At 46.9% G+C, this 22,480-nt stretch overlaps 1 protein-coding gene across 2 annotated transcripts in view; it reads right to left on the bottom strand.

The window, feature by feature from the left end:
* The window catches only part of LOC144670137 (semaphorin-7A-like), a 101,750-nt gene extending 79,699 nt beyond the window's left edge, over positions 1-22,051 (bottom strand). The window contains exons 1-2 of one of the 2 annotated variants that reach the window (XM_078532602.1): positions 21,989-22,051; positions 20,253-20,419 (exon numbers count right to left, since the gene is read on the bottom strand). The gene's annotated coding sequence lies outside the window, so the exon portion shown is untranslated. Of the gene's footprint in view, positions 1-11,473; positions 11,514-20,252; positions 20,420-21,988 lie in introns of those variants that run through there. The other variant, XM_078532601.1, reaches the window with a different exon arrangement.
* Between the last annotated feature and the right edge of the window lie 429 nt (positions 22,052-22,480).

The following is a 22,480-nucleotide window of genomic DNA, read 5'->3' as shown; positions in this document are numbered from 1 at the left end:
AGTTGGTGAGTCTGGCTGGTGTGAAGTATTTTTTTTGAAATGGTGAGACTGGAATGTGGCTTTGGCAGTTGCTAAGACTTGTCTGGGAGTTGAAGTTATAAATTTGGCTGGTTCACAAAAGGGAAACAAAGTTACATTAATGGAATTGGCAGATAAGTTACAATTGGGATCACCTGCATGGGCAAAAATAGCATAGCACAGCATTTAAAGTTGTAAGTGATATCTGACGCTAGTGAGTCACAGCTGGAGGCAATGAGACTTCAGCCGTAAATGAAGAAGCTTGAAACTCTTTCGAGTTATCAACAGTCACAGATTGCAACTCTTTCGAGTACAATCACAGTTCTTGGTTTCCGGGAGTGGGACATGAACCCACAACCCTCTGATTCAAAGGCGAGGGTGCTATGAACTGAGCCACAGCTGACACCTCCAAGAAGGATGTAACTCCTTCGAGTTATCAACAGATCGCATGTAACTCTTTCAAGTACATTCACAGTTCTTGGTTTTCCAGGAGTGGGACATGAACCCACAAACCTCTGATTCAAAGGCGAGGGTGCAATGAACTGAGCCACAGCTGACACCTCGTTATGAAGAAGCTTGAACTTGAACAAGCAAAGGAACTGAGTTAACTGGAATTAGAGGCAGCAGAAAAAATTTTTAAAAGCATTTCAAAGGGAACCAACAGAAAGGCAGGAACAAGAAAGAAAACAGGAAATGGAATTAGAAATGGCGAGGTTAGAAAAGGAGGAAAGAGAAAAAGAGAGAGAGAGAAAACTCCAGCTTAAAATGCTGGCAGTTGAAAAAGAGATGCCAGTAGGTGAGGGAGGATTTATTTCCAGATCAGAACCCAGTGGAGAGATGTTTAAATTTATACAAGCTCTTCCAAATTTTGAAGAAAGGGATGTTGAAGCATTCTTTTTTCATTCGAGAAGATAGCTAAACTGCTGTCTGCAAGAACTGAAGTTAAGAAAACTCACTTTGAATTCAACTGTTCAGGGTATTGTGTTACTTTGCCTGGGTCTTTTAAAATCTATGTCTTACTGTTGCCTTAACAAAGGTGTAACTGGGAGATATATTAACTAGGGGAGTTAGGAGTTATCATAGTGGTAATTTGTAAACTTATGTATGTGCTTAAAATCATTTTTTTTATTAATAAAGGTTTAATTTAGTTTTATAAGCAAACTACAAGACTCGATGGTCTTATTACTACTGAATTTAAAGCCCGCATCTCAAAATAAATACAAATTGCAAAACAGTTGTGACAGTTGTTTCAAGTTTCCCTTTGGGATTTGAGCAGCTTGGCATTTGCCAACCACCTACCTTAACATGTGGGTATAGCGCAGCAAAATGGTGATGAAGTCAAAGGTCAGCCATGATCTCATTGAACGGGGGAATGGGCTCAAAGGGCTGAATGGCCTAATCCTGCTCTTATTTCTTATGTCCTTATGTTCTTATTAAATAAGGTGATGGTTTCTGCCATTGAAAGAAATACTTGGGAAAAAATCCAATGGCAGGGGAGAATGCTTTAAAAAGCTACTGTTCTTTCTAACTGATCATTTTTGGGATGTTGGTTCCTTAAGTAGAACAGCAACTATGGTAGTTTTAAAAATAAGTTAAATGTAGAACAAGACAACAAAAAAAACCGAGAAGGAAATGACTTCCTCTTTGTGTTTCTCAATAGTCAAAACAACACTCATTAGTAACAGCGGAACAGACTCTTCTCTTCTTGTCTCTTCTTGTCTCTTCTCTGGGAGACAAAAGACTGAGGAATGACCTGAGAAAGGAATTTAAAATGATGACGTGCTTTGTGAGGATATACGTAGGAAGGATGTTTCCTGCTGTGAGGAAGGATGAGTGCTATGGGACTAATTAATTCAATACAGAATTCAGAAGAAACTTTTTTACCCAGACCATCCCCCACCAGGATGGTCTGAGGGCCCTTAGCTTCTTCCTTGAACAGAGGCCCGAACAATCCCCATCCACCACTACTCTCCTCCGTCTGGCTGAACTTGTTCTCACACTGAACAATTTCTCCTTTAACTCCTCTCACTTCCTCCAAATAAAAGGTGTGGCTATGGGTACCCGCATGGGCCCCAGCTATGCCGGTCTCTTTATGGGGTATGTGGAACGTTCCTTGTTCCAGTCCTACTCCGGCCCCCTCCCACAACTCTTTCTCCGGTACATCGATGATTACTTCGGTGCTGCTTCATGCTCTCGTCGGGACCTGGAAAACTTTATTAATTTTGCTTCCAATCTCCACCCCTCCATCATTTTCACATGGTCCATCTCTGACACTTCTCTTCCCTTCCTTGACCTCTCTGTCTCAATTTCTGATGATAGACTGTCCACCAATATCCATTACAAGCCTACCGACTCCCACAGCTACCTCGACTACAGCTCCTCACACCCCGCTTCCTGTAAGGACTCCATCCCATTCTCTCAGTTCCTTCGCTTCCGTCGCATCTGTTCTGATGACACTACCTTCAAAAACAGTTCCTCTGACATGTCCTTCTTCCTTAACCGAGGTTTTCCACCCACGGTCGTTGACAGGGCCCTCAACCGGGTCCAGCCCATATCCCGCGCATCCGCCCTCACGCCTTCTCCTCCCCCCCAGAAACATGATAGGGTCCCCCTTGTCCTCACTTATCACCCCACCAGCCTCCGCATTCAAAGGATCATCTTCCGCCATTTCCGCCAACTCCAGCATGATGCCACCACCAAACACATCTTCCCTTCACTCCCCCTGGCGGCATTCCATAGGGATCGTTCCCTCCGGGACACCCTGGTCCACTCCTCCATCACCCCCTACTCCTCAACCCCCACCTATGGCACCTCCCCATGCCCACGCAGAAGATGCAACACCTGCCCCTTCACTTCCTCTCTCCTCACCGTCCAAGGGCCCAAACACTCCTTTCAAGTGAAGCAGCATTTCACTTGCATTTCCCCTAACTTAGTCTACTGCATTCGTTGCTCCCAATGCAGTCTCCTCTACATTGGAGAGACCAAACGCAAACTGGGCGACCGCTTTGCAGAACACCTGCGGTCTGTCCGCAAGAAAGACCCAAACCTCCCTGTCGCTTGCCATTTTAACACTCCACCCTGTTCTCTTGCCCACATGTCTGTCCTTGGCTTGCTGCATTGTTCCAGTGAAGCCCAACGCAAACTGGAGGAACAGCACCTCATCTTCCGACTAGGCACTTTACAGCCTTCCGGGCTGAATATTGAATTCAACAACTTTAGATCTTAAACTCCCCCTCCCCCCATCCCCACCCCGTTTCTTTCCCCTCCTTTTTTTTGTTTTTTTTTTCAATAATTTATATAGATTTTTCTTTTCCCACCTATTTCCATTATTTTTAAATCTACAACTAATACCTTGTCAGTCTTTCCACCCCACCCCCACTAGAGCTGTACCTTGAGTATCCTGCCATCCATTCTTAATTAGCACATTTTCTTAGATAATATCACCACCTTCAACACCTCTTTGATCCTTTTGTCTGTGACATCTTTTGATTATCTGCTCCCATCACTGCTTGCTTATCCCCACAACCACCCCACCCTCAACTTCTCTCTCCCCCCGCCCCCCACCTTAGACCAGCTTATATTTCACCTCTCTCCTAACTATACTTCAGTTCTGCCGAAGGGTCTTGAGGACTCAAAACGACAACTCTTTTCTTCTCCACCGATGCTGCCAGACCTGCTGAGTTTTTCCAGGTAATTCTGTTTTTGTTTTGGATTTCCAGCATCCGCAGTAGCTTTTAGCTTTTTGTTTTTATCTCAGTGATTAGAATGTGGAACTTGCAAACCACATGAAATAGTTCAGGCAAATAGCACGGATGTCTTTAAGGGGAAGCTAGATAAACTAGAAGCAGACAGAGTGAAGATTGAAGTGGATGGTGTCACACTGGAACAAGTAGATAAGCTTTATCTACTCAGGACAAATGCTAACAGAAGATGTTAACAGAAAAAGCATTGTGGGTGTAACTACACCACAGGGGCGGCAGCGGTTCTAGAAGGCGACGCACCACCACCTTCTCAAGGGCAATTAGGGATGGGCAACAAATGCTGGCCTAGCCAATGGCACCCAGATCCCATGAAAGAATAAAAAAAAGTTTGGAGATGCAATGCCAAAGACAAAAGGAGGATGGAGGTAGCCAGACAGAAGGAGGATGGAGGTAGCCAGACAGAAGGAGGATTGAGGTAGCCAGACAGCAGGAGTGTGAAGGTAGCCAGACAGAAGGAGGATGGAGGTAGCCAGACAGAAGGAGGATGGAGGTAGCCCGACAGAAGGAGGATGGAGGTAGCCAGAAAGAAGGAGGATGGAGGTAGCCAGACATAAGGAGGATGGAGGTAGCCAGACAGAAGGAGGATGGAGGTAGCCAGACAGAAGGAGGATGGAGGTAACCAGACAGAAGGAGGATGGAGGTAACCAGACAGAAGGAGGATGGAGGTAGCCAGACAGAAGGAGGATGGAGGTAACCAGACAGAAGGAGGATGGAGGTAGCCAGACAGAAGGAGGATGGAGGTAGCCAGACAGAAGGAGGATGGAGGTAACCAGACAGAAGGAGGATGGAGGTAACCAGACAGAAGGAGGATGGAGGTAGCCAGACAGAAGGAGGATGGAGGTAACCAGACAGAAGGAGGATGGAGGTAACCAGACAGAAGGAGGATGGAGGTAACCAGACAGAAGGAGGATGGAGGTAACCAGACAGAAGGAGGATGGAGGTAGCCAGACAGAAGGAGGATGGAGGTAGCCAGACAGCAGGAGGATGGAGGTAGCCAGACAGAAGGAGGATGGAGGTAGCCAGACAGCAGGAGGATGGAGGTAGCCAGACAGAAGGAGGATGGAGGTAACCAGACAGCAGGAGGATGGAGGTTGCCAGACAGAAGGAGGATGGAGGTAGCCAGACAGAAGGAGGTAGCCAGAAGTAATTTAATGAAGATGAAGGATGTGTTAGTGGCAAGAAAATTCAAACTTGCACCAAGGGAAAATCTCCTAAGATGCTACGTTCTATCCACTTTCCTGTCAGCCTCAGAGGTGGAATTTTCCCCTCCCATTTGTGTGTTTGGTGGCATGAGCGGAAAACATCTGGAGATGGCCCTGGTCGCATTTCCCTGGTCGCAGTGTAAATCCAGGATGGGATTGTCCCCTCCCCCTACCAGTGGGCCGCGTTTCCCACCATCCAATGTCAGGAACTTAATTTTAATCCGTTTACATCTTATTATTGTGCCTGCTCACCGGAATCATCCCCCCCCCAGCCACGTCAAATTTAACCCCCAGGTCACTGTGACTGCGGAGCGGTGTGATTTACTGCTGCCTTTAAAAGGCGTGTCCCTGGTGAGCTGAAACTCGAGGGGAGCTCGGAGGTGAGTACGCAGCACTCGTGAGGATCGCCCGTAGGGAGGGATAGGTGCCGCGCACTCAGTGGGGGGCACGGGCAAGCCATTTTTTCCCGGCTGGGTTTCAGTGCGATGCCAGGGCAAGGGCTCCAGTGCGGGTGTGGGGCTGGGGGGAGGGATGGTGGGGGGGGTGGTTGGGGCAAGGCAGCACAGACTGATGGAAGTACACGGGTCCACAGTGTGACCGGGGTGGGTGTGCGAGGTGGGGCAGGGGACAGTGAGGAAGTGGCCACACACTTGGAAAAGCTTGTCAAAAGTGAGCGTTCCTCTGCAGCTGAGACCGGTCAGCAGCAGTTCCATTGACAGGCTTGGAGTCCGGCCTCTGAAGCTTTTCTGTCCACGCAAGAGAAGCAAAAGCATGAAAGTGGCACCAAGTGCTCCAGAACCTTTCACCCCCTCGGGCGCAGACTGCAAACGGTGAGGTTTTGGGGAATGCAGAACACCCTTGTGAAAAGTGGGCACGGAACAGTTACTGGTGGAGGTGCTCACAGCCCTTTGCAAAAACCCTTATTCAGGTTGGACCAGTAACTTTCATGGTTCAAGCTAACAGCACAGTCTTGCAGTGCGGGTTAGGAGAATGCCTGCACCTGAGCTGAGAGCACAGCTTGCAGTCCAATGGCCAAAGCTGCCGCCAATTGGTGAAGTAGAGTGGGGTGGAGGTGGTTGGGGTTTCGGACAGCTATGAAGCACACTAAACTCTGGTCATCCAAGTGGTGGCCAGCACTCTCCGGCATGCACGAAGGGGCCTTGAGACGCAGCCAGAGCCAGAGACTTAACCGAGAGAGGTCCTCAGGAGACATACGCTAACCCTCGCGTCTCTCTGCAGGAGAAGAACATCAGGATCATTAAGCCTGGTGATCTAGCTGTACGCCTCATGGCTTACAGGGAACAGAGAAGAAGGAGAAGATTGCGATGGAGGTGCCTGGCTCGGCAAGGGGAGCAGCAGCACTCTCAAGGTGAAGGTGCGGCAGAGCCTCCTGTGAACACAGTTGAAGATCCACAGCGAGCGGTCACTCAGCGGCGCCTTGCTAGACCCAGGCTCTATAGACGGCACTTTTCATTTCTGCAGATGAGCAAGAACCAGTGTCGTTGAAGACTGTGCATGTCTAGGGAACTGGTCACTCTCATATGCCACCTTCTGCAAGTTGGAAGACATCCATTGCCAGTGGCAGTGAAAGTGGCCGCGTTGCTCAATTTGTACGCCAGTGGTTCCTTCCAGGGCTCCACGGGTGACCTGTGTGGAGATTGCAAGCTTTCACCCACAAGTGCACCCAGGAGGCCACGGGCACCCTCTTTGCAAGGGCACAGAACCTTATGCATTTCGACTGGGATCAGGCAAGCCAGGAAGCAAGGGTGTTGGGCTTTGCATGGGTGCCATCAGCGGCACTCACATGGCGCTTAGATCTCTGCGGCAACAAGTAGTCCGATACATCAACCGCAGGGGCTTCCACTTGCTGAACGTTCAGCTGGTCTGCGACCACAGCAGATGTATGCATCATACAGATCTGCATGCAATACCCCGGAAGCATCCACAACTCCTACACCCTCGGTAGGTCTCAGATCCCTGACGGCTTCCAGGGTCCACAGAGCTGCTGCAGGGATGTCTCCTCGGGCACAAGGGCTGCCCACAGAGGCTGGGGCTGAGCCGCCCGTGCGCCAGCCTCAGACTGCAGCAGAGCGACGCTATAATGAGGCTCATGCAGCAACCCGGACTTTGGTGGAGCAAACGATTGGCCACTTGACAATGATTGTGATTCACTTGGTGGGATTTTAAAACCAATGAATTAATATACTTCAAGCAGTTGCCATTTGATATCACTCAGGAACAGTAAATTTCTTTTTATTCTTTCACGGGATGTGGGCATCGCTGGCAAGGCCAGCATTTATTGCCTATCCCTAATTGCCCCTTGAACTGAGTGGCTTGCTAGGCCATTTCAGAGGGCAGCTGAATGACTGGGTCATTCGGACTGGAAGTGTTAACTGTGTTCCTCTCCGCAGATGCTGCCAGACCTGCTGAGTTTTTCCAGGTATTTTTGTTTTTGTTCCCTGGGTCTCTGGATCACTAAGTCCAGTGATATTACCACCCCACCACCATGTCCCCTTTGTCGCTACCTTTCCAGCCAGGTCTAGGCTCTGCACTGACTAAAGGAGCTGGGATTGTTCTCTTTGGACAAGAGAAGTTTAAGGAGAGATTTAATAGAGGCGTTAAAATCATGAGGTTTTTTGATCGGCTAAATGCCGAGAAACTGTTTGATGTAGCGCGGCCGAGTCAACTATTTGGAAGAGATGATCTGTAGACAACCTTCTAAGTGGAAACATTAGGTTAATTTACAATGCAGCCAGCAGCAACTACACGTGTGCTTTCAACTCCATCTCTATCTCTACACTGACTGTGGAGGTAACCCATGCTGCCAACACATTGGTTTACACAGATCATGTGACCCTACATCACAGGACTATTCTTAAAGGTACAGTCCAACATTTAACAAAACCAAGATTACTACACTGTTCCTAGAGGGAAGAGGGTCAGTATCCGAAGGAACACATTTTAGGATAATTTTGGGAAAAAAATCCAGCAGTGAAATTAAGGGAATTTATTTTATGCAGCGAGTTACAATCTGGAATGTACTGCCTGAATGGGCGGCGGAAGCAAATTCAAGAGTGACTTTCAAAAAGGAATTGGATAAATGTTTGAAAGAATAAAAGCAAATAGCAGGACTGTTGAGGAAAGAGAAGCAGAGTGCGGATAACTGGATAACTCCTTCAAAAAGTCAGCACAGGTGTGATGGGGCAAATGTGGCCTCCTTCTGCACCATAAGCTTTAATGATCATACTGCTGAGTTACAATATCAAGTACTTCTATCCACTGCATGTTGAATATGCAAGAAAAAGATTAGATACTATCTCAATCTGAAGTCTGTGAGATAATTGCAAGCCAAGCAGAGTTTTGTTAAAGGGTACACTGTCGCTCCCCAAATGACTTACCTGGTTAACACAGTGGCTATGTGTGACACAGATCAGGCAAGTTTCTGGTTCAACTCTTGCACTTGGCTGAAGTGATCTCTGCTACTATGGCAGTTGGGCTCAGAAAGGAGAAATCTGCTGGCAATCACTACCCAGACCCAGTGCACACGTGGATCTTGGAGGACAATGGGATTGGACTTGGCAGTGAAGCACCCTGTAGGTGAATTGCCAGGTGACTCTTGTGCTTGGCGCTCACCCATGAAGGCGGCCCATGTGGATGAGGTACTGGGGTGACTGTCACCTGTGGAAAGGTCAACTGTTATCATGTGTAAGAACAACAAAATCAGAGCTGCATCCTTTCCAAAACTCAGCCAGGAAATCTAATTCTGTCCATCTTTTAAAGCTGTAAAGCAGACCCCATGTGACTAATGCTCTAGTCAGGTTTAGTAGGTATAAAGTCATGGAGTCTGTGGCACAGAAGGAGGCTATTTGACCCACCGAGTTCATGCCAGCTCTCTGTACAATAAATCCATTTTCCCCACTCTAACCCCATAGCCCTACAAGCATGACTTAAATAAGACACTGGTTAGACCTCAGCTGGAGCACTGTGTCCAATTCTGGGTGCCACACTATAGGAAGGATGTGAACGCATTGGAGAGATTGCAGAAGAGGTTAACAAGAATGGTTCCAGGGATGAGACACTTCAGTTATGAGGAAAGATTGGAGGAGTTGGGGCTGTTTTCCTTGGAGAGGAGAAGGCTAAGAGGAGACTTGGTAGAAGTTTTCAAAATCATGAGGGGTCTTGGCAGAATAGATAGGGAGAAACTGTTCCCGCTCGTAAGCAGATCGAGAACCAGAGGGCACAGTTTTAAAGTGTTTTGCAAAAGAAGCAAATGCGAGGTGAGAAAAAACTTTTTCACACAGAGGGTAGTTAGGTTTTGGAAAGCACTGCCTGGAAGTGATGGAGGTAGGTTCAATTGTGGCATTCAAGAGGGCGTTAGCTGATTATTTAAATAGAAACAATTTGCAGGGTTATGGGGAAAAGGCAGGAGATAGGCACTAAGCCCGTAACAATTCTATGATTCTATTTCATTGGGAAGTGCAAACCTGGGATGAAAAATACACGATATCTGTACTTGTTTCCTAAAGAGTAACTAACTTAATACTATTCCAGATATTTCCTTTGCTACTGTCTGGGAGAGTATGAAGGCTTAACCTATTTGAACAAATAATTTCATATACTGCTCAACTTAAACTCAATACCTCAAAATTGTCCCAGTTAATTGGCCAAATTCTCTGAGTGGACCAGCAGGATGCTATTGCACCTACCCCAGTATTATACAAACGGTGTCTGGCTCCACAGACTGAATTTGATTTACTTTCCACTAAACAAACAGAGAAGCTTATACTTCGATCAGGTGGTACATTCTATGGTCATGGTGAATGAACTGGTGGTCTCCTAGCTCACCAGATTCGCCAGACTGCTTCCTCTCAACTTATTACTGAAATCACCACTCCAACAGGGCCAACCACCACCGATCATCAGGAGATCAATTATCAATTCAAACGTTTCTATTCCAGTTTTTATCACTCAGTCTCCTTTTCAGATCCTGGGTTTATTTCACAATCTTTTTGATAAAACGGACATCCCATCTCTAACATCCAACTCCATGGAAGTGTTAGCAGCTCCCCTTTCTCAAGGTGAAAAATGCTAAAGGCAATTAAATCCATGTAAAATAATAAGGCACCAGGGCCTGATGGATTTCCAATAGAATTTTATTTAAAAATTCTTATCGCCATTTTCTCCATTATTATTGTCTCTGTTTTCAGAATGCATTCTCTCTGAAACGTTCCCTCCGTGAGGCATCTTTGTCTGTTCTTTTAAAGAGGGATAAGGATCCTCTGCTTTGCAGTTCATACCAGCCTATTTCCCTTTTAAATGCAGATGTCAAGGTACTAACTAAAGCCTTATCCCACTGTCTTGAGCCTCTCCTTCCATCTGTTATCTCTCCTGACCAGACAGCTTTTATTCAGGGCAGGCAATCCTTCACTAATTTAAGGCATCTTTTCAATATTATTTATACACATTCAACTACTCCTCTCTCTGAGGTTCTTATAACTATGGATGCAGAAAAGGGTTTGGATAGATTGGAATGGGACAACCTTTGCTTCACTCTTCAAAACTTTCGATTTGGATCCATTTTTATAAAATGGATAAAACTTTTGTATTCTTCCCCGGTTACTTCAGTGCGTAAAAATAATATCCACTCTAAACTTTTTGACCTCCATCGAGGTACTAGACAGGATTGACCCCTTACCCCCTTACTTTTCTCCATTGCTATTGAGCCCCTGGCAATTTCACTGCGGAGCTGTGGAGATACACAGGGTGTTACACAGAGTCAAGTCGAGCAGGAACTCTCCCTATTTGCTGATGACCTGCTTCTTTACATCTCTGATCTGGCCTCATCGCTCCCACATATTTTCTCCATTCTTGAGCGATTTGGTCATATTTCAAGTTTCAAAATTAATTTGCGAAAGGGTGACATTTTTCCTATTAACTCTATCGCAAGGAGTTACCTCTTTTCTTCCCTCCCTTTTAAGGTCTCAGTAAACAGTTTTAAATATTTAGGCATTTCAGTTACTCGCTCCCTCAGAGACCTTTTCAAGCTCAATTTTGACCCTTTCTTGGAATGTACGAAGCAGGACTGAGCACGTTGGTCTAGCTTACCCCTTTCTATAGTTGGTCATATAAATTCTGTAAAGATAAATATTTTGCCAAGTTTTCTATATTTATTTCAGCGCATTCTACTGTTTATTCCCAAGTGTTTTTTTTGTTGCAATGGACCAATTAATTTCTTCCTTATTTGGAATAAGAAAACACCCAGAATTCGTAAAGTTTTTTCTACAAAGTCCCAAGCATTTAGGTAGCTTGGCACTGCCAAACTTTCAGTTTAATTCTTGGTCTGCAAATATCCGTTTTGCCTTCATTCTGACTCAGCTAATTTAGCGTGGGTGCAATTGGAGGCAGTCTTTCTCAACCACTTTTCTTCAAACCTTGAGATAAAAACAAAAAACTACTGCGGATGCTGAAAATCCAAAACAAAAACAAAATTACCTGGAAAAACTCAGCAGGTCTGGCAGCATCAGCGGAGAAGAAAAGAGTTGACGTCTCGAGTCCTCACGACCCTTCAACAGAACTGAGTATAGTTAGGAGAGGGGTGAAATATAAGCTGGTCTAAGGTGGCGGGCGGGGGGAGAGAGAAGTTGAGGGTGGGGTGGTTGTAGGGACAAGCAAGCAGTGATAGGAGCAGATAATCAAAAGATGTCACAGACAAAAGGATCAAAGAGGTGTTGAAGGTGGTGATATTATCTAAGAAAATGTGCTAATTAAGAATGGATGGCAGGATACTCAAGGTACAGCTCTAGTGGGGGTGGGGTGGAAAGACTGACAAGGTATTAGTTGTAGATTTAAAAATAATGGAAATAGGTGGGAAAAGAAGAATCTATATAAATTATTGAAAAAAAAAACAAAAAAAGGGAGGGGGAAGAAACGGGGTAGGGATGGGGGGAGGGGAGTTTAAGATCTAAAGTTGTTGAATTCAATATTCAGCCCGGAAGGCTGTAAAGTGCCTAGTCGGAAGATGAGGTGCTGTTCCTCCAGTTTGCGTTGGGCTTCACTGGAACAATGCAGCAAGCATCTCCCGCGCATCCGCACTCACGCCTTCTCCTCCCTCCCAGAAACATGATAGGGTCCCCCTTGTCCTCACTTATCACCCCACCAGCCTCCGCATTCAAAGGATCATCCTCCGCCATTTCCGTCAACTCCAGCATGATGCCACCACCAAACACATCTTCCCTTCACCCCCCCTGGCTGCATTCCATAGGGATCGTTCCCTCCGAGACACCCTGGTCCACTCCTCCATCACCCCCTACTCCTCAACCCCCACCTATGGCACCTCCCCATGCCCACGCAGAAGATGCAACACCTGCCCCTTCATTTCCTCTCTCCTCACCGTCCGAGGGCCCAAACGCTCCTTTCAAGTGAAGCAGCATTTCACTTGCATTTCCCCTAACTTAGTCTACTGCATTCGTTGCTCCCAATGCGGTCTCCTCTACATTGGAGAGACCAAACACAAACTGGGCGACCGCTTTGCAGAACACCTGCGATCTGTCTGCAAGAAAGACCCAAACCTCCCTGTCGCTTGCCATTTTAACACACCACCCTGCTCTCTTGCCCACATGTCTGTCCTTGGCTTGCTGCATTGTTCCAGTGAAGCCCAACGCAAACTGGAGGAACAGCACCTCATCTTCCGACTAGGCACTTTACAGCCTTCCGGGCTGAATATTGAATTCAACAACTTTAGATCTTAAACTCCCCCTCCCCCCATCCCCACCCCGTTTCTTCCCCCTCCCTTTTGTTTTTTCCAATAATTTATGTAGATTTTTCTTTTCCCACCTATTTCCATTATTTTTAAATCTACAACTAATACCTTGTCAGTCTTTCCACCCCACCCCCACTAGAGCTGTACCTTGAGTGTCCTGCCAACCATTCTTAATTAGCACATTTTCTTAGATAATATCACCACCTTCAACACCTCTTTGATCCTTTTGTCTGTGACATCTTTTGATTATCTGCTCCTATCACTGCTTGCTTGTCCCTACAACCACCCCCCCACCCCACCCCCACTCAATTTCTCTCTCTCTCCCCCCTCCACCACCCCCCCCCCCCCCCCCCCGCCCCACCACCTTAAACCAGCTTATATTTCACCCCTCTCCTAACTATACTCAGTTCTGTTGAAGGGTCGTGAGGACTCGAAACGTCAACTCTTTTCTTCTCCGCCGATGCTGCCAGACCCGCTGAGTTTTTCCAGGTAATTTTGTTTTTGTTTCTTCAAACCCTATTGTTAGTCAGCCACTTAAGATTTGGACCCAGTTCAGAATAAACTAAGTGCTGCAATCTCTCTTCCCACCCAACTATTTATTTCCTCCTTTCCACTGCAGCACGCAAGAGGCATCCAAACCCTTGCTAACTTATACATTGATAACATTTCTGCTTCTTTTCACATTCTTTCTCCGAAATACGATCTGCCCCACACACACTTCTTTCGCTATTTACAAACCAGAGATTTTGCGCGCAGTTTCCTTTATTGCCCCCTAAATCACTGATAGATATTATGTTAGAATTAAATCCTTTTGTTAGGTGGGGGGGGGGTACAGTTCCAAATTGTATTCTCTAAAATCTAACATCGTATCCATCCACCCAAGGCAAAATTATCTGAGATTTATCCAAATTTTGATCCAGCCTGTGATAAGTGTCATACTGCCCCAGCCACTCTAATTCAAATGTGCTGGTCGTGTCCTAAATTGGCTATGTTTTGGACAAAATATTTTTAGATCGCTGCCACATATTTTCATTGAACCTTGCCCTATTACAGCATTCTTTGGAGTGGAAGCAAGTAGCATTATTATTTCTTACAAACATCCTGACTAATGCACTTGCCTTTTCAATATTATTGTCTAGACGTATTATTCTATTAGATTAGAAGCAGTCAGCCCCACCCTTCTTTTCCTAATTGGATACGAGATCTTGTGCAGAATCTTAAACTTGAGAAAATAAAGTAGACTATAAGAGGCTCCACTGATGGATTTTATGTAGCTTGGCAGCCTTTCCTCGATTACTTTGAGAAACTACAGCTCTCTACTTTCATACAACTGACCCTAGTTAGGTTGTATGTGTTCCAGCAGGTGAAACTATACCTGACCTATGGCTGTTGTTGATCTTCTTATTATTTATTTTTTGGGGTTTGAGGAGGGGTTTTCTTCTCGTTCCCTTTTCCTCTTCTTCCTCCTACTTCTCTTTTCCTTTCTTTCTCTTTCTCTTCCAAATGTAAGTGTGTTGAATTATCGCTGCACTGTAAGCGGTTTTTTTGTGCGGTTACTCATTATGACTGTTGTTAGAATTTTTAGGTTAAAAAAATGTTTTAAAACTGACGTGAACATGGTCCACGGACTCCACAAGGCCGCAAAAAACGCAAGGCATCTCGGGAAAGGAGGAGGACCCTCGCGTAGAGAGCCCCCCCCCCAAATGAGGACCTCTGCCACCAGATGGTAAGAGAGCATGCCAGGGCATGTCAGACAGCGGGCAAAGGTCAGGGGGTGAAGGTTGTGCAGCAGCAGCCCTCCACGAAGAAGGAGAGGGCATGGACGGAATTTCCACACGACAGTTCAAGGCTCCCGAGGGAGGTTTTGGGGCTTGGGGCCCAATGTGCAATTCTGCCCCAAGCAGGGGTACGCACAGACGGGAGTCCACCACACACTTGAGCTGCCTCTAAGCCACGCGTGCCATCTGGGCCGAGCACCGTTGTTTTAAGGCGTTGGATGACATCGGACGTGAGCTGGACACCCACCAAATGCACAACACACCAGTACAAATGGGGTCATCAGACCAGTTCTCCACCACCCAGCACGTCCCCGACTCTACTCACCCCGTCAGCCACAGCCCTCTCCTCCCCCAGCCACCTGAAGTGGTATAGGTGGAGGTGCAGGCTCCTGACCAGCAGCTCCCTGACAACAGCCGCTCCTCCTGACGGGGAAGAGCTGCAGCGTGAGGCAGCCATGTGAACTGGTTTATATACTCTTGAAATTATTCCCTATTCCTTCTCCAGTTGGGGACAGCAGAGCTTAATTACCAACTTAAAGCATGCATTCAATTGCAGCACAATTTCAACATTAACAGTACCTCCCCCACACCCTAAAAGAGCAGCGTGCTAACTTTCACCTGCCTTCCCCAGCCAACTACTCTTCAGGTCTTCCTTTACTCTGCAGTTTTTTACTGTGCAGTTTTTCCTCTGCTCTGTCTGTTATTTTTTTAACAGGATTTTTTTTTAACTGACAATCTGTCTTTCAGTTTCCCTCTGGATATGCTGAGCCCTGGGACTGCCACCTATTCCACAATGTAAATACAGCTTCTTTTTGTAATTTTGGCTCACTGTCTCATGAACTGTCCAGTATTCTTCACACTGCATCTCTCAGGCTCTTGCAATTTTTGTATTTTTGCTCACCCATCTTGGTGAGCTGACCAGGTTTTTTTTTTATAACTCTGCATCACTCGAGGGTTTCTCAATGGACTTCCACTCACTCTGGTGGATCCCTCAACTTCTAAGTCTGCAGCAAAGCTTCTTCAATTGTTTCTTCAAGTTTTCTTCTTAGGTGCACGTCTCTCTAGTTTGGCTTCAGCTGCTTCTAGTTTTTCATACCTTGGGATACTGTTCTGGGTTCATCGTTTAAAATGCCACCTTCCATATCACCGCTGATGCGATGTCTTTTAGAAGTCCTTACTGCTGCCAACCATGTTGTAATATGGGTTATTTAGATGTCTCAATGATGAGGTCTTGAGATGTGTATGTTTAAACATGAACACTTTATTGGTAGTGTTTAACTATTTACAAATCCCAGGTCACTGTCTCACATGGTGCTGCTGTCATGCAGGTGGGTGGATTTTAGAGTGTCCTCTCTAGACTGTTCTCAAGTGACTCTATGCATCATACCCTGGGTGGTGCTATTATCCAGTCTCACATTAACCCTTGCTCCGCCGAACACCTTTATATTACAATGGCATGCAGGCACACACAACGTCCTACAACGCACAGGGTGGCAGCAGTCCCGATTTCCACACGTAAACTCCCAGCCACTGAGAGAGAGAGAGCAACTGAGAGAGGGAGATAAATACAGAGAAAAACAGAAACGGAGACACAGAGACTGAGAGAAGAGACACAGAGATAGACACCAGATCCAGAGAGATAGAGACAATAAGGGAATGGATTGAGACACAGACAGAGACAGGCACACACACAAAGGGAGAGAGAAAGACTTAAACACCAGACAGCAAGAGAGAGAGAGAGATGACAGGCAGAGGGTGAGAAAGAGAGAGAGAGAGAGAAATCCTACACAGACATTGTGGAGATAGAGAGAGAGAGAGAGTAGGATTTCCAACTGGAGAGTATGATTAAATGTATTCCTAGAGGTTTCATCACATTACTTGCCCTCTCATTCCAGCAATTAATCAGCCAACATGCCCTTCCTTGTGACGCACTGCCTTCCTACTCCGCCTGCAATGCAGAAAGACGAATTATCCAACTGGATGATGCTTGACTGTCAGCCAAACAGCCTTTATCCCCATTTTCAATATCCTTATATCTTGTAAAGAGAAATGGTAAAAAAAAACCCAATCATTTTTAATGTACCGATGATTTTTCTGCAGCATTGCACACGGCAATGTCCTGGAGACTGGTCTTCAATTCCTGGAGACTCCAGGCCAATCCTGGAGAGTTGGTAACTGAGAGAGAGAAAGTGAGGGAGAAAAAGAGACAGAGAGAGAGAGAACACAGTGAAACCACCTATATTCAACTCCTACACCACCACCCAATGGTTGTTTTGAAAATGCATTGAGTTATTTCATTTTCCCTGTCTGTAGATAGTTGGGATTTGCTTGGGTTAACAAATCTCCAAATAAGAGGTTCAACTGTCCCTCCCCACCCCCTCTCCCATTGGAAACCACACTCTGAGGCCCTGCGATTATCAGCCTGAGCTTGAGGAGAAATTCGTGCAAACTTTGGGTAAATAGCCAAAAATTTGCCCACCAAAGATCCTGCTACTTTAAGGATTGGAACAGCTCAATGAGGCACACTGCAACTTATAGGTTTCAACACAGATGCGATCGCCAGAAGTTGTGTCGCCATTAGAGCAATCAATGAACTATTATCGGCACTGTGTAAGCTATCGATTAGCCGCTATTTGGAGAAGGCTAAGAGGAGATTTGACAGAGATGTTCAAAGTCATGAGGGGGCCTGGACATAGTAGATAGGGAGAAGCTGTCCCCGCTCGTAAAAAGATCAAGAATGAGAGGGTACAGACTTAAAGTGATTTACAAAAGAAGCAAACGCGATGTGAGAAAATACTTTGAGTGAGTGGTTCGGGTCTGGAAGTGTGGTGGAGGCAGGTTCAATCGAGGCATTCAAGAGGGAAAATGTTTGGGGTTAGAGGATAAAGACAGGAGATTGGCATTGAGTCATATTGCTCATTTGGAGAGCTGGTGCAGACACAATGGACTGAATGGCCTCCTCCTGAACTGTAACGATTCCGTGATTTGGAGTACCATGTGACATCATCATGCTCATCAATTAATCACAGGAAATGAAGAAAGGGCTTGCATTTATATAGCGCCTTTCACGACCTCAGGATCTTCTAAAGAGCTTTCCAGCCAATGAAATACTGTTGAAGTGTAGTCACTGTTGTAATGTTGGAAACATGGCAGCCAATTTGTGCACAGCAAGCTCCCACAAACAACAACGTACAAGTGGCCACATCACCTGTTTTAGTGACATTAGCTGTGGGATATATATTGGCCAGGGCACTGGGGAGAACTCCCATTTGAAAGAGTCCAGCTGATCGGGAATTTAATATTTTCGGAATGCTTCAGCCCTGCTTCCTTCAAGAAAGATCCGTTTTAACCAGCAAAAACAGTTGGGTTGATTGGAACTGAGGGAGTCAGGAGTAAGAACGAAAGTCTGGCTGAGCTTTGTAATCATTTATTTCTGGAACGTGGGCTGTGCCTCGAGTTGCCGGGCTGGGTGAGGCACCTCGAGGTGATGAAACATCGAACTGAAGTTCGCTACCAGCACAAATGGGAGTAGTGTCGGCAGCACACACGGGAGTGAAGCAGCAGATAGCCCAGGTATTCAGGAATATGTTGGCTAGCAAATCAAAGACTTCCTGGCCCCAGTGAACTGAAGCAACCAGCCTTGTCCTCAAATAGCTTGTGTGGCTTAAATTACATGCTTCCGAATTCCCCGTTTCATCTTTGAAGTATTTATGCAATCACAGTAATTTGAATGAAGCAACATGTTGCCTCCCTGTAATTACTGAGACACAAAATCTGATTCGTTTTCTTCACTCAGTCACAGGCTCCAGACTCAGGAATAATATTTTGCTATTTTAAGACATGCCGGTTTTGAGACATGCAGAGTAACTATTTGTTTGATCCTGTAGAGAAAGAGAAAAGATTGCATTTCTATAGCGCCTTTCAGCACCTCCAAAGCACTTTACAGCCAATGAAGTGTTTTTTTCGAAGTGTCCTTCCTGTTGTAATGTAGAAACCGCGCCAGCCATTCTGAGTGCAGCAAGCTCCCATAAGCAGCAATGTGACAATGAGCAGTTAGTCTGGCTGAGGGATAAACATTGGCCAGGACACTGGGCGATAACGCCCCTGCTCTTCTTCAAAACCGTACCATGGGAGCTTTCAGCCCCACCTGAGAGGGTAGACAGGACCTCGGTTTAATGCCTCATCTTGCAAACACTCCATAGTTGAGTTAAACGAAGGGCCAGGTCCCCCAAGAGTGGCAGTCGCCATCAGATCGGCAATCCGCTCTTATTTTCCTACCTTAGTCTGGAGCCGTACATTTCTCACCTGGACTTCCGATCCGGACCTCCTGGGAAACGTGGAGCGTAGATACCCCTGGAGACTGTCAGTGCAGGGCAAGACTGTCAGCGGAAACAAAGCCACACCCCTTTTTACGGCACTAGCTGCCATAAACCAGTAAGCGCCGGCCAGAGAGGCTAGGGGAGTAGGTAAGTGTGTAGGGTAAGTGATGACGGGGTGGCGTAGGGTGGGTGGAGAGGGGAGTGGGGTGATAGGATGGGGAGGGTTCCGATGGTTGTGGGGCAGGTAGTCTGGTGGATATTCAGTGGGGTGTAGTTGGAAGGTTGGGGGCCAGTTGGGTGGTCAGTGGGGCAGTACTCAGGGAGTCCAGGTGGTAGTCAGGGATTCAGTAGTATAGTTAGAGCTGGTTTCAATCCTTTTAACTTTTCGTGGGTAACTATACTCGGGTTCTCAGTTCCTCAAGGTAGTGTCCTAGTCCAACCATCTTCAGCTGCTTTATCAATGACCTTTCCTCTATCGTAAGGTCAGGAGTGGGGATGTTCGCTGATGATTGCACAATGTTCAGCACCATTCACGACTCCTCAGATACTGAAGCAGCCCATGTCCAAATGCAGCAAGACCTGGACAATATTCAGGCTTGGGCTGACAAGTGGCAAGTAACATTACCAGGCAATGACCACCTCCAACCAGAGAGAATATAACCATCCCCCCTTGATGTTCAATGGCATTACCATCATTGAATCCCCCACTATCAACAACCTGGGCGTTACCACTGACCAGAAACTGAACTGGACTAGCTATGTAAATACTGTCGCTATAAAAACAGGTCAGAGGCTGGAATCCTGCAGTGAGTAAGTCACCTCCTGACACCTCAGCGCCTGTCCACCATCTACAATGCACAAGTCAGGAGTGTGATGGAATACTCCCACTTGCAGTTCCCACAACACTCAAGAATCTTGACACCATCCAGGACAAAGCAGCCCACTTGATTGGAACCACATCCACAAACATTCACTCCCTCCACCACTGACGCACAGTGGGAGCAGTGTGTACCATCTACAAGATGCACTGCCGCAACTCACCAAGGCTCCTTAGACAGCACCTTCTAAATCCACCACCACTACCATCTAGAAGGACAAGGGCAGCAGATAGATGGGAACACCACCACTTGGAAGTTCCTCTCCAAGTCATTCACCATCCTGACTTGGAAATATATCACCGTTCCTTCACTGTCGCTGGGTCAAAATCCTGGAACTCCTCCCTAACAGCACTGTGGGTGTACCTACACCACATGGACTGCAGTGGTTCAAGAAGGCAGCTCACCACCACCTTCCCAAGGGCAATTAGAGATGGGCAGTAAAAATGCTGGCCCAGCCAGCGACACCTCCGTGTGTAAAAGAATAAATAAAGAAAAAAATTTGGTGAAGTGAGTTAGAACCAATCTGAAGTCTCCAACTTTAAATTGGAGTGTGGAGGGTTCCGGGCAGAAGGTAATTGCCCAATAGAAATGGAAACTCCTGGACAATTCCCATTCAGCGCATGCATGGCGATGTCCGAGGAGTCCCCCAGTGCATTTTCCAGAGTACCTCCGGGGTACAACGGAGAAGGGGAGATCTGGGACACCTGTTGGAATGGGATTGCAAACTATTTTCCTTCCTTAGTCAACAGAATGTGTAAACGTCAGAAATTCAAGGAGGTCACACATCTTGTTTAGGGGGTTTTTCAGTTACTATCACATGGTGCTAACGTTTTCTCCGTTTTAAGCCAATCGTCTACAGAGTTGGCAGATATGCATAGAAAAGGTAAATGTAATATTCCCCTTGGGGCATCTCTGGTTACCCCATAGGGGGGTAGCTGACAGTGCTGATGGTGGGTCTTCCTTCACTGAGCCGAGTGGCTAGTTGGGCCCATTGAGAAAGAAATATGTGCATTTATATAGCGCCATTCATGACCACAGGATCACCCCAAAGTGCTTTACAACCGACGGTGAATTTTTCGGAAGAGAATCCGCTGTGGCAGCCTAAAAAACTCAGCAACCAAAATGTGTACAGCAAGATCCCACAAACGGCTACATGACAATGGCCAGGCAGTTGTGTTCTGTTTATTCTACTGCGCAGCAGCCTGGATTGAGGGTGAAGGGGTGAGGGGTTTGAGGGGGTTGAGGGGGGGGAGGTTTCCCCTCCTCCACTCCCCCCCCCCCCCTCCACTCCCCTCCCCCCACCCCCACCCCAACAGACAGTGAGACAGGCCAGTGAAGCCCTCCATTGTCAAATAGTGCTGCCTGAGAAGGTGGGTGGAAAAAAGGGGTGAAATATTGGAGGGTGTCATATCCAAACCGGGTGAGGGGAGAGATGTTGAAAATTCTGTCCTGCCCCCTTTGGCTTTGCGCTGACTGTTGACAGAGGGAATTAAATCTTTTTATAGCGGAAAGGGACGGAGCAAATCAAAAGCATTTGGAAGGCGAGAGAGCTCTTCACGCTCATGGCGTTGATTAGTGAATGTGTAACTGTCCACACACCCACACCCGGGCACTGGATCACAGGAGTGAAGTGAGAACAGGGAAATGGACCAGGATGTGCTCACTCCCTAACAGAAGTCCCATTGATTCAGACCTGCACTGACCCGACCGAGCGGCTTTACAGCCTCTGCATCTGCATAGCGCCTGTCGCATGCACAGCAGTGAATCAAGGAGGTTCACTGCCTGGCGTAGGCCGGGCGGGGGGCTGGGACTCGGTGGACTGTGACTTAGCAGAGCTCACCAACGGAGAGAGTGGGAAGAGGAAGGGAGAGTCATTGTTGCCCGTTAAAGGGCAACCTGCCCATCTTGGACAGGAAGTGTGCTTTTGCGTGGCTGTTACCTCAGGGCCATGGGAAAGACAACAGAAACCCAGCCGTGGGTTCTCTCATGAGTCAGAAAGGTTAAGGAACCAGGCCTTGACAGAGGGCCGCCCCCCCCACAAACACAGGAAACACATCTTATCCAAGACAGCTCACAGCTCGGAATGTTCCACCGGGCACTTGGAAAGTCCAACAGATAAAATATGTTCCACCAATGTAGCAGCGTTATTTCTCCAAACTGAAGGATCCTGCTTCCGGCAACCATGAAATAGTTTTCCAGCAGGACTATGTTAACAGCAAGTCTTTATTAACAACTCAGCACGATTGACATATTTACAGGAGTACGGAGTTCACCTCACTGTCGGTCTCAACCCGACTGACTCCAGCTCGAGTCTGGCTCAGGGTCAGGTGTCTTCTTACATCACTGTGTGGGCGGGACTGTGCTCAGTCCCACATTAACCCTTTCTGGACCAGACTCTTCTCCAACAGAAACTATCGGGTGAAATTGCCACCTCCTGAACCCATACCTGTCAGGGGTCAGGAATTGATAGCGAAAGGCAAATGACAACCCCACCCAATTCACACACATTCATGAGACCCCCGTGTTCCTGATGGAGACGGTGGAGGTCTGCCAGAAAGTCAACATAGTCAGATAGAGAATTACCTGGAAAAACTCAGCAGGTCTGGCAGCATCGGCGGAGAAGAAAAGAGTTGACATTTCGAGGCCTCATGACCCTTCAACAGAACTAAGTAAAAATAGGAGAGGGGTGAAATATAAGCTGGTTTAAGGTTGGGGGGGGTGGGGGGGGGTGGTGGGTGGGGGGAGAAGTTGGTGGGGGGGGTGGT

The sequence above is a fragment of the Cetorhinus maximus genome, chromosome 30 (assembly GCF_964194155.1).
Source record: "Cetorhinus maximus chromosome 30, sCetMax3.hap1.1, whole genome shotgun sequence".
NCBI lineage: Eukaryota > Metazoa > Chordata > Chondrichthyes > Lamniformes > Cetorhinidae > Cetorhinus > Cetorhinus maximus.
This window is presented reverse-complemented; position numbering and strand designations above follow the sequence as displayed.